The sequence below is a fragment of the Suricata suricatta genome, chromosome 3, assembly GCF_006229205.1.
Source record: "Suricata suricatta isolate VVHF042 chromosome 3, meerkat_22Aug2017_6uvM2_HiC, whole genome shotgun sequence".
NCBI lineage: Eukaryota > Metazoa > Chordata > Mammalia > Carnivora > Herpestidae > Suricata > Suricata suricatta.
The window spans coordinates 200,543-211,275 of record NC_043702.1 but is presented as its reverse complement, the minus strand read 5'-3'; positions in this window follow the sequence as shown (position 1 = coordinate 211,275).

Here is a 10,733-nt window from a genome sequence, read left to right as displayed (position 1 = left end):
ACACGCATGAAAGAAAACTACAGACGAGTATCTCTCATGAACATAGATGCAAAAAATCTTCAATAAGCATTAGTAAACTGAATCCAAAAATATAAATAAATGAGTTTTACCCCATGACAGTGGGCTTATTCAAGGTATGTAAGGCCTGTTCAGCACCGTACAATCCAGTAATGTAAACCAGCGCGCCAGAAGGCTAGGGGAAAGCCTGATGATGATCTCCATGGATGTGAAGTGTTTTACAATATCCAACATGCACTCCTGATAAAAGTTCTATTCAATAAACTAGGAATGAAGGGGAACTTCCTAACTTAATAAAGAACACCACTAACAAGATCCTACAGCTAACCTCACGCTTAATGGTGAGAAGTTCAAGAGCTTTCCTACTGAGATCAGCACCACTCATAGTCAGCACTGTATCAGAAGTCCTACTTGATGCAATAAGAAAAAAGAAATAAAAGGTATACAGATTGAGACAGAAAAAATAAAACCATCTCTGTTTGCTGATGACATGACTGTCCATGTAGAAAATCCCAGAGAATTCACAAGAAAACTCCTGGACTTAGTAAGCAGCAGGGTTGCAGGATACAAGGTTAACATGCAAAAATCAACTGTTTTCTACACACCAGTAAAACAAACAAAAACCCTGGAATATGAAATGCTGATGAAAGAGATAAAAGATCTAAATAAATGGGTGGATTTTCCATGTTGATACACAAGAAGACTCTGTATTGTTAGGATGTTAATTCTTCACAAATGGTCTATGCATTCAACACAATCCCAATATCAAAATCCCAGCACGCTATTTTGTAGAAAACAACCAGCTGATTCTCAAGTTTATATGGAGAAGTCAAAGACCCAGAACAGCCAACCCAGTACTCACGGAGAATAAAGTTGGAGAGTCCCAGTCCCCTGGCAAGACACTGAAAACTACACTAGCCAGCACAGCATGGTGCTGGCGGACAGAACAATACACGCACAGATCAGTGAGACACGACAGGGTCCAGAGATAGAGTCATACACAGAGGTGCCCGCTGGCTCAGTCAGAAGAGCATGTGACTCTTGATCACAGGGTTCTGGGTTCAAGCCCCATGTTGGGTGTAGAAATTACTTAAATTTATAATAACTAAAAAGATTCACACAAATTCATGCATCTGATTTTGACAAAAGGACAAAGGCAACTAGATGGAGAAAAGAGTCTTCCTGATAAATGGTACTGGAACTGGACATCCACGTAAACACAGATAAATGGAAACACATCCTCTGTTCATCGGAGGCTTAACATTGTTAGGTTGATATTACTCAAACAAAGTTACAGATTCAATGCAATCCCCATCAACACCCCAAGGATGCTGTTTGCAGAAACAGAATTCACGTGGAATCTCAGGGCCCCAGGAGAGCCACAGTCCTGAAGAAGCACAAAGCTGGAGGAGCCCCGCTCCCTGACTTCCACGCTTCGTACAAGGCCACAGTAATAAAAACAGTGTGGTACGAGCATACAGACAAACTATGAACCAATGGGACAGAAAGAATCCAGAAATAAACCCTTGTATATACACGGTCAACTGATTTTTGAGGAGGTGCCACAACCATTCAATGGGGAAAGAACGTTTTCAGTAAATGGTGCTGGGAAAACTGGACGTTCTCATGCAGAAGACCGAAGTTGGGTCCTTACACCATAAACAAAAATTCACTCAAAATAGACCAGGACCTAACTGTAAGACCTAAAACAATAAAACTCTTAGAAGAAGACAGCACAAAAGCCTCATGACCATGGACTTGGCAATGGTTTCTTGTATAGGACACGAAAGGCACAATAAAATAGACAAATATGGCTTCATAAAAATAAAAAAAACCCTGTACAACAAAAGGCACTCGCATAGAATAAAAGGGTGCCCCACAGAACAGGAGAAACTATTTATAAACCATATTTCTGATCAGAGATTGAGGTCCACAATGGGCACAGAAGTCTTAAAACTCAGCAATGGGAAAACAACTGACCAGACTAAAAAACGGGCAAATGAGACTTTTCTCCCAAGATACACGCAAGTGGCCAATGAGCAGGGGACAAGATGCTCAGCATCACTGACCACCAGAGGAATGCTGCGGACGAGGAAGCCCCACCTCCTACCCCCTAGGACCGAAGACAGCAAGTGTTGGGCTAGGAGGCCAAGTCTGGAGCCCGTGGGCGGGAAAGCACACTGTTACCATCGGTGCGGAAACAGAGAAAGTAGGAGCGCCTCAAAAACATGAAACAGAATTACCACGTGATGCAGCAATCTCACCTCTGGGCGGACACTGACACAAGAACTGTAAGCTCCTAGCAGCATCACTCACAACAGCGGAAATGTGGAAGCCCCCACATCCGCTGAAAGAAAACTGGACGAGCAAAACAAGGTCCATCCACGCAGTGCAGCAGGGGGACTCAGCTCCAAAACGGCAGCACACTCAGCTGCACGCCAAAGTGTAACCACATCACGTTTGGGGCGAGACGCCCGGTGCCTCTCACAGGAGACACCCACTCCACGTCACACGGCAGACAGACCCTGGCTGCGGGGAGGGAAGATGGGATGCTCGAGATTTTCACAGGTGTCAAGTTTCAGATTAACACGCGTTCTGTGGATGGACGGTGGAGGCCGCACGACCAAGAGAACGTATTTAATGACCCTGAACTCCACACCTAAATTGTTGCTATGAATATATGCAATTTTAAGTTGATTTATTTGCTTTGAGAGAGAGAGAGCAAGCAGGTGAGGGGCAGAGAGAGGGAGAGACACAATCCCAAGCAGGTTCTGGGCTGTCAGCACAGAGCCCAACTGTGAGATCATGACCTGAGCCTAAATCAGGGGCCCAACACCCCTCTGACTGAGCCACCCAGGTGCCCCTTGTGTATATTTTAAGTCAATGTTAAAAAAAAAAAAAAAGGCAAGACAATGACTATCAAGCCGCAAAAAGAGAAACCCTGAGCACTTGTATGTATGTGTCACCAAGTGAAAGAAGCCACCCTGGAAGAGCTGCGCCCGCCATCCCACAGCATCCTGCACTCCAGCTATGGAACACGCTGGAAAAGCCAAAGCTACAGACACACCATGAAGCCTGGTGGCACCAGGGGGTGGAAGGGAAGCGGGAGCACAGAGTGCAGGGTCGGAGGGCGACCCTCCTGCCCGGTTCTCAATGGGCACACAGGTGAGATCGTTGCGGGGACCCATTCACCAGGATGGGTGTCAGGATGGCTCAGGGCTCACTCAGGCCACAATCGCATCGTCTGGGAGTTCAAGCCCAGGCTCTGTGCTGACAGTACAACAGGGCCTGCTTGGGACTCTCTCTCTGCCCCTCCCTGACTCATGCTAGCGTGCGCGCGCGCGCTCTCGCGCTCTCTCTCTCTCTCTCTCTCTCTCTCTCTCTCTCTCTCTCAAAACTGAAAAAAAAAAAATCCAAGTACAAGACAGTGAACCTCAATGTAAACAATGGACTTTGCTGGTAACGATGTACTGATGTTGGTTCCACCGCAAACTGAGCTAACAGAAGTCCTCCTGCAGGATGGCCACAACAGGGGAGCCAGGTGAGAGGAGGGACAAATTCCTTTCTGTGGACACCTGTGAGGCCAATCAGCACCAGCTTCCTGGAGGGCAAAGCTCTGAACCTGGAGCCTGCAGACTCCAGGCCCAGCTTCTCTGTTGGAGGGAAACCTGCCCTAAAATAAAGGGATTGGCTAAAGACAAGGGGTAGAATAAACACATGCATAGCCCCTTTAACATAAAATCTCCCCAACGTTTCTGTTGATCAACGAAGTCACGACTGCTTGGAAAGGAAACCATTAAGAGAGAAGATGTTTTGAGTGGGGGGGGGAGGCTCCAGGCAGTCCTTGGAACGAAGTCAGGGTGCCCGCCCTCCCTCGCACTGCTGCCCCCTAAAACCTCCCTTTCCAGCTAGCGGCCAGCCCCATCCCCCAGGGAGCACTGGAAAGAGGTGCAGGGATACCCTGTCCACCAGCCCCCTCTCCAAGCATCTCCTCAGGGCCCAGCACCCTCCTTCCTGCACGCCATCCCACCCACGTGCAGCACGAACACCTGCTTGCTGGTCCCCACTGCACAAATAAAACTCTCCCTTGGAGCCACGTTCCCCCTGGGTTTCTGCCCATGGTCCGCTCCTTCACTGTCCGCCCTCTCACGGTGCCCCCTGCTGCCTCCTTCACCTGTTCCCGGCCAGCACTCTTCTGCTGCTCCAAGGACACCGGGTCACCAGTGACCCCATGTGGCTGGGCCCAGCCGTCTTTTCCCCATTCTGATCAGAGCTGGGTCCAGCCCAGCTACGCACCCTCACGTCCCTTGGAGGCTGTCATGACCCCCATGCCCCCTCTTTCACTCTCTTTTCCGGGGCCCTCTTCAGCCACACCTCCACGAACAGCCTGCTCCAGGCCAGGCCCAACCCCTTCCCATCCCCCAGGAAACCTCCTTCAATCCCGTGGATTTTAAATACCCCCAGACCTCATCCCAACACCAGCCCCCCCCAACACACACACCTTGAAGAGGCAGAAGAATCTCAAACTCGACTCCTCAAAATTTTACTGTGGTAGGACTTACAAAAATTATCACTAAATCTTTCCTGAAAGGAAGAAACATTTGCATACAATAAACGGTGGTGAGTGAAGTAACCCATCAAGTGTACTTACACCGACAACTGAGATCTGGAGCAAGGGCGGGACAGGGGGCGTGACGGCAGTGGAGGAGGGGGCTGTGGAACCCTGCGGCCCCTCAGCTCTGAGCACTACGGAAAGATGGGCTCAACTGTTATTTTTAAAAGCGGAAAGACATCCACTGGAAGGACAGGAGAAACGAGAAAGCCTAATAGACTAAAAAATACAACAGGCATAGACTCCCACTTATCATAATTAACAATCATAAATAGTTTAAATTACTCTATGGGAAGCAAAGACAGGATGCCTGGGTGGCTCAGTGGGCTCACGTCATGATCTCATGGTTTGTGGGTTTGAACCCCACATCGGGCTCTGTGCTGACAACTCAGAGCTTGGAGCCTGCTTTGGATTCCGTGTCTTCCTCTCTGTATGCCCCTCCTCTGCTTACACTCTGTTTCTCCCTTTCTTTCTTAAAAATAAACGCTTAAAAAAATCTATTTAAAAAAAACGCAAAGACTCTCAGATTGGGTTGAAATATAGCTAAAAACAGAGGGATGTAAAAAGTTTTGAGAAGTAAGCAGATGAAAAATACTCGAATTGGGACAGAAGGGGATGTTCTAGGCATCTCACACAGAGCCTCGGGGCGCACGCCAGCGCCGGGCAGACACACAGGAGGGACGGGCACGTCACCTCTCTGTCCCTGAGATGGAGCACAGACCCGCTGACAGAGCAGCTAGACCGAGGCTCGGTGAGACAGAGAGCCATGTGGCCAACAGGGAGGGTTCGCTCTCTCAAACCACAGTGAAAGAGTCACAGCAACAAGCCGCAAGCCGCATAGGAAGCCGCAGCGAAATCCTGAAAGGGGCCAGAACTCAGGTATCACTAGACCTTAAAGCAATAAAGTTAAAACATAATCACAAAAAAGGGGAGGCTGGGGGCTGGGTGCAGAGGTGAAGGGGACCAACAGGACACTCATCAGACGAGCGATGAGAAGGTAAGGACTCAATTCCCGAACCGCGACTCATTACGTCTGAATCTCCTGTAACTCTGTATGTCAACAAGGCTGGAATTAAAAAAACAAATTTACATTTTTAAAGAAAGATATGGAATATATTTTTCTATTTTAAAAAATGTTTTATATATTTATTTTTTGGGACAGAGAAAGACAGAGCATGAGCGGGGAGGGGCAGAGAGAGAGGGAGACACAGAATCAGAAACAGGCTCCAGGCTCTGAGCTGTCAGCACAGAGCCCAACGCAGGGCTCGAACCCATGAATGTGAGATCATGACCTGAGCTGAAGTCAGAGGCTTAACCGACTGAGCCACCCAAGTGCCCCAGATATGGAATATTTAAAACCACACCCAAAAAACTACAATAAAATTAGCTCCCCTCCCCCAACTTGAAATATGTCAACGCCCTGCTAAATAACGCAAAGAGGAAATAAATGAAGACTGAAATTAGAAACTATTTAGAAAACAGCAGGGAGAGCAGCGGGAGACCACCGCTCCTCCAGCGGGACAGTCACACCTTCGCCCGCAGGCGCAGGCGTCAGGACACAGCTTCCCTCTGGCAGCCAGAACAACCAAGTAAGTGAGGATCAGTGACGGGAAGACAAGGCAGCCGTGCTCAGTGGAGCGAAGGAAAGACCTGCCACAGTGATGGACTCTGGGAAGTCTGGCCAGGAAGAGCAGAAGAGGTACCCAGTATCAGATATGAGAAACTACACAAAGAGCTTCCAAATGATGGGAACAAACGGGTCTAAGTCCACCGGTAAGCAGGTAAGCACGTAGGTGGCCCTCAGCTGGAGCTGCCCCTCCCCCAGCGTTGTTTTTTTTTTTTTCCAAGAATGCACAGGGTAGGGCTGTTTCTCCCCGTTTTTTAACATTGTGCGTGGCTGTAGCCCTGGGATCCAGGCAGTCCCAGCCTGTCACCTTAGGGGCCTCTTCCCCCATGAAGTGTTCTTTACATCCAGGAAGACAAATATCGATCCAGGTCACATGAATAATAAGTAGGACAACGCTTTCCGTGTATGCGGAACAGGTAAAAGTTAAACTCAAGATGCAGGGAGTATCTAGAAGGCAATTTTTACACGTACTAAGTAGAAAGAGCAAAAAGCAGAAATGCAGCCAAGAAACTTAAAAAATATATATCCAACCTACCTGTACAGGTGCAAACACATGTATGTAAAAGCACAGACAATAATCTAAAACATCACCAGGAAATTTTTAACAAGGACTAGAAGGTGGGAGGTAAGAGAGAAATAGGAATTTTCACCACTTCTAGGTCTGTTTATTTCCATAACATGTTAATTTTCATAAGACAATATATTCTACTTGAATAAATGTTCAAAATTTTAAAGTCTTTTTTTAACGTTTCTTTTTGAAAGAGAGAGAGAGAGAGACAAACACATAGCATGAGTGGGGGCTGGGCAGAGAAAGAGGGAGACACAGAATCCGAAGCAGGCTCCAGGATCTGAGCTGTCAGCACAGAGCCCAATGCAGGGCTCGAACCCATGAACTGCGAGATCATGCCTTGAGCCGAAGTCAGCAGCTTAACTGACTGAGCCACTCAGGCACCCCAAGGTTATTTATTTTGAAAGAGAGCACGAGCAGGTACACTAATGATTAATGTTCGAAATGATATAACTTCAAGGATATTCCTCAAAACACAAATGGAAAGAAACTCCCCTCGATTTTAAGTCTCCCACGGTGTTTCCAACAGTTTGACACGCCACCTCACTCGGCATCCAACTGTAACCTCGTCTGGAACTGCGGACCATGTGAGGGGTGCAGGAGCGGACGCCCCCCGCACGTGGGAAGCCATGGCCTATGGGGGTTTCGGCTCCCCCAGGGGTGGGGACGCGCCTCCCTTCCCATCAGCCGAAGCCTCAGAGCTACGGCGCCCTCTGGGGGCCCCGGCGCCAGGCAAGCTTCTAACTGGGGCTCCCTGTCCGCCAGGTGCGGCTACCCCCAAGGCCTCCCTGGGACGCGCGGCGAGAACCCCCCACGGGCGGCCGGGCGAGGCCGGGTACTGACCGCGGCTCCAGGGCAGCAGGCTGCTCAGGTAGGGGAAGCTCGCTCGGCGCAGCTCGTCCAGCTTCTCCTGCAGCTTGCGCACCTGGCTGTCGGAGCGGCTGACGCGCTGGCGCAGGGTCTTCAACTCGCCATTCTTCTTCTCCACCTGCTCCCGCAGGCAGCACACCTGGCTCTTGCTCTGGCGGGACGAGAAGCAGTAGGAGTGCAGCGAGTCGATGAGCCTGCAGGCTCCCGACGCCGACAGGATGACCTCGTTGATGGACATGGGACTGGCGTCGCTGTGCTCACTCTGCACGGCTTCCGCTGCCGGCTTCGGGGTGACATCTGTCGGAGGCGCGGAGGGGCTCTGGGAGGGCTTCTGAGGCGTGGCCGTGAGCGACGAACTCGGGGGGCTCTGGGCCAAGGCCTTGTCGGGCCCCAGACTGGTCCCGCTGCAGCTGGGCTCCACGTCTCTCTTCAGCCTCTTTCGGTCAACGGGCTCTCGGGGCACGGAAGCCCTCTCTCGAGCGTGCTTGGATGAGAAACTGTACGAATGGAGCGAGCCAATAAACTTGCAGGCCCCAGACCCCGGCGGGGTAAAGTCATCCACGGAAATGCCACTCTTGTCCACCAGGCCTCCGTCAGGTGTGGCGGCGCTCTCACCGCCGGCGTCTACAGACGCTTCTGCCTCGCCCTGACTGCCGGTGGCGGGGGTGGCCGGGCTGGCGCCCAGGGTTCCTTCTGGGGCCTGCAGTGCCTGCTCCCGACTGGCAGCTTCCTGGGCGGCCCCCAGGGTGCGCTCACCCTGTGGCGAAGCCTGCTTCACCTTCCGGGACCCAGGCTTGGCCATCGGGTCTGCACCTGAGGACGATGACGCACCTGCAGCTCCTTTTCCATCCACCCCACTTGCGTGCCCCCTCAGGCCGCCCGAGGCCTTTCTGGTGTCCTTCCTCCGAGTGCGGCCATGGCCCCCAGTGCCCCTCTTCTTCTCAGGCAGGTGGAAGATGGAGGGGACGGCCGTGGGCTTGAGCAGTCGGTGCTGGTCCTCCAGCCTCTTGGAGAAGCTGTCTTTGGTGAAATGTTCACTACAGAGGAAAGAATACTTGGTGGGGGTCCAGTTGTCCCTCTGAACAGCTTTTAACCACTGGATCAGACGTTTTGAGTCCTTCAGGGGGAACCTACAGGAAAAGTGACAAAGGAATTAGAAAAAAAAAAGAACTAATGTCTCCTCCTATATTTATCATCTGAGAAGGCACAATGAGTGTTTCTGCAAACATCCAATCCCGCGCTGACTTTATCCTTTTAAAACTCTAGTAAAAACGTAAGGAAGTCCTTCTCTTTTTAAGTGATCGTGAAATCGATGCCGGCTGGCTTCACTGCCTGCCCACGAGGAGCTCAGTTTGTAGGAAAGAGAAAGAATGCAGGTAACCCCTCCCAGGCTGTGGTGACTGTCCCATAGGGACATAGAATGCTTGGAGAGATCACACAGGAGGGCATCAGACAATAGGAAAAGCTTTAGGAAGCCCTGGAAATAGTTTCTAGAAACACACAGCAGAACCACCCTGCCAGTGTGCTTCGGAGGCAGGACGCTGGGTGCTGAAGCAGGGACAGCAGGTCTCCTACTCAGGGGCCAGGTCTGGCTCTGGCCAGCAGAGATGGGAGCAAGGGAGTAGGAGAGCAGCCCAGATGCCCACCTGATGCATGAGGCTCACTGTTAGAGCTGTGACTCCAGCAAGGGAGGGTAGATTCGAAACTGCAGTTCCGCGTTTCTCCTATATTCCTGCTGCGAGGAGCAAAAGTGCCTTATAAAAAGCAATCAGCTCCCTGAAAACACTGAGTAAGATACTTAGCAATCATTTCTTCTCGTTAGACAAGATCCCTATTTAGATATGTCAGACAAACTCTGCACTGCGTGTGGGGTGGGTGGTTCTTCCCAAGGGCGATCTCTGCCCCACCTGAGGTCACCTAACCCACCTGAGGCCACTGGGGGCCAGAACCAGAAGGCAGATACTAACTCCCCGGGAAGTTTGGTGCGACGCAACCTTCCACACTTCCTCAATGCTTTTGAACCCATTTCCCCAAGACCCTGATTCCCGCATCCTTTGCCTTATACCAGCGTAGACAGCCATGGATGCCAGCCAAGAGAAGCCATCTCTGTACTGATTTGCGTCATTTTTGAAAGCAGTATCAAAACTTGAGGGACATGGGCTCAGAGGGAAACTCAAGAAAGCATGGTGGCTGACCTCTGAAAACAAGAGCCTACCAGTTCTTTTGATAGATTGTAACAGTTTAATAACAGACCACTGTGAGCTCCCAACAAAACTACAGGGAACAAACGGCCTTCAAATATTTAAAACTTAACCCCTTATAGCATGAAGCAGAAATATCTGCGGAAGGGCTTTCCAGTGAGCAAGTTGGGGGGCGAGGACTCGCAGAAACAGGCCCATTTCCAGAAGCCCTCAGGAAGGGAGCCTAGCCTGGCCCGGCCAGGAAGACGACGCTGGGCGTCAGGGAAGAAGAGGTGAAGAGCGCCCCGTCCACGACTGGGCAGGGTAAGCCCCTGGCTGAAGAGCGGGCCTCGCCTCCTTAGGCGCAGGATGCATCGAGGACAGCCGTCCAGGGACGCAGCTGAGCGCGGCAGGGCCATCTCTCGGCGCGACCGCCAGGACCCGGCTGCTGACAGAGCGTGCGGGAGCGCGTGTCGGTCCTCGAGGTACAACTTGCATCTGCTCGACCCCAGTCCTGATCGCTCAGATCAAGACAGGCTCTCCCGCGATGGCAAGAACACAAAAGTCACAGCAAATGCAAGACAACTAACCTAAGAGCGTTTCCAGGGCACACTGTCTGGAAACCGGCGGTGCCAGCCCGAATCAATGGAGCGGAGGGTGGCCGCGGGGTGGGGTGAGAGAGGGTGGTGGCGGCTGTAAGGTGGGCGCCAGGTGGGTGCCGGGTGGCGGAAGACCACCCGGTGGCCGCAGAGTGGCCGCGGTGGCCCGAGACGGCCCAGAGAAGGCGGCCGGGCCAAGGTCACACAGCGCCCCACGCTGACTCACTCGCGGGACGGGCCCCGTGGCCCGGCGCACCGA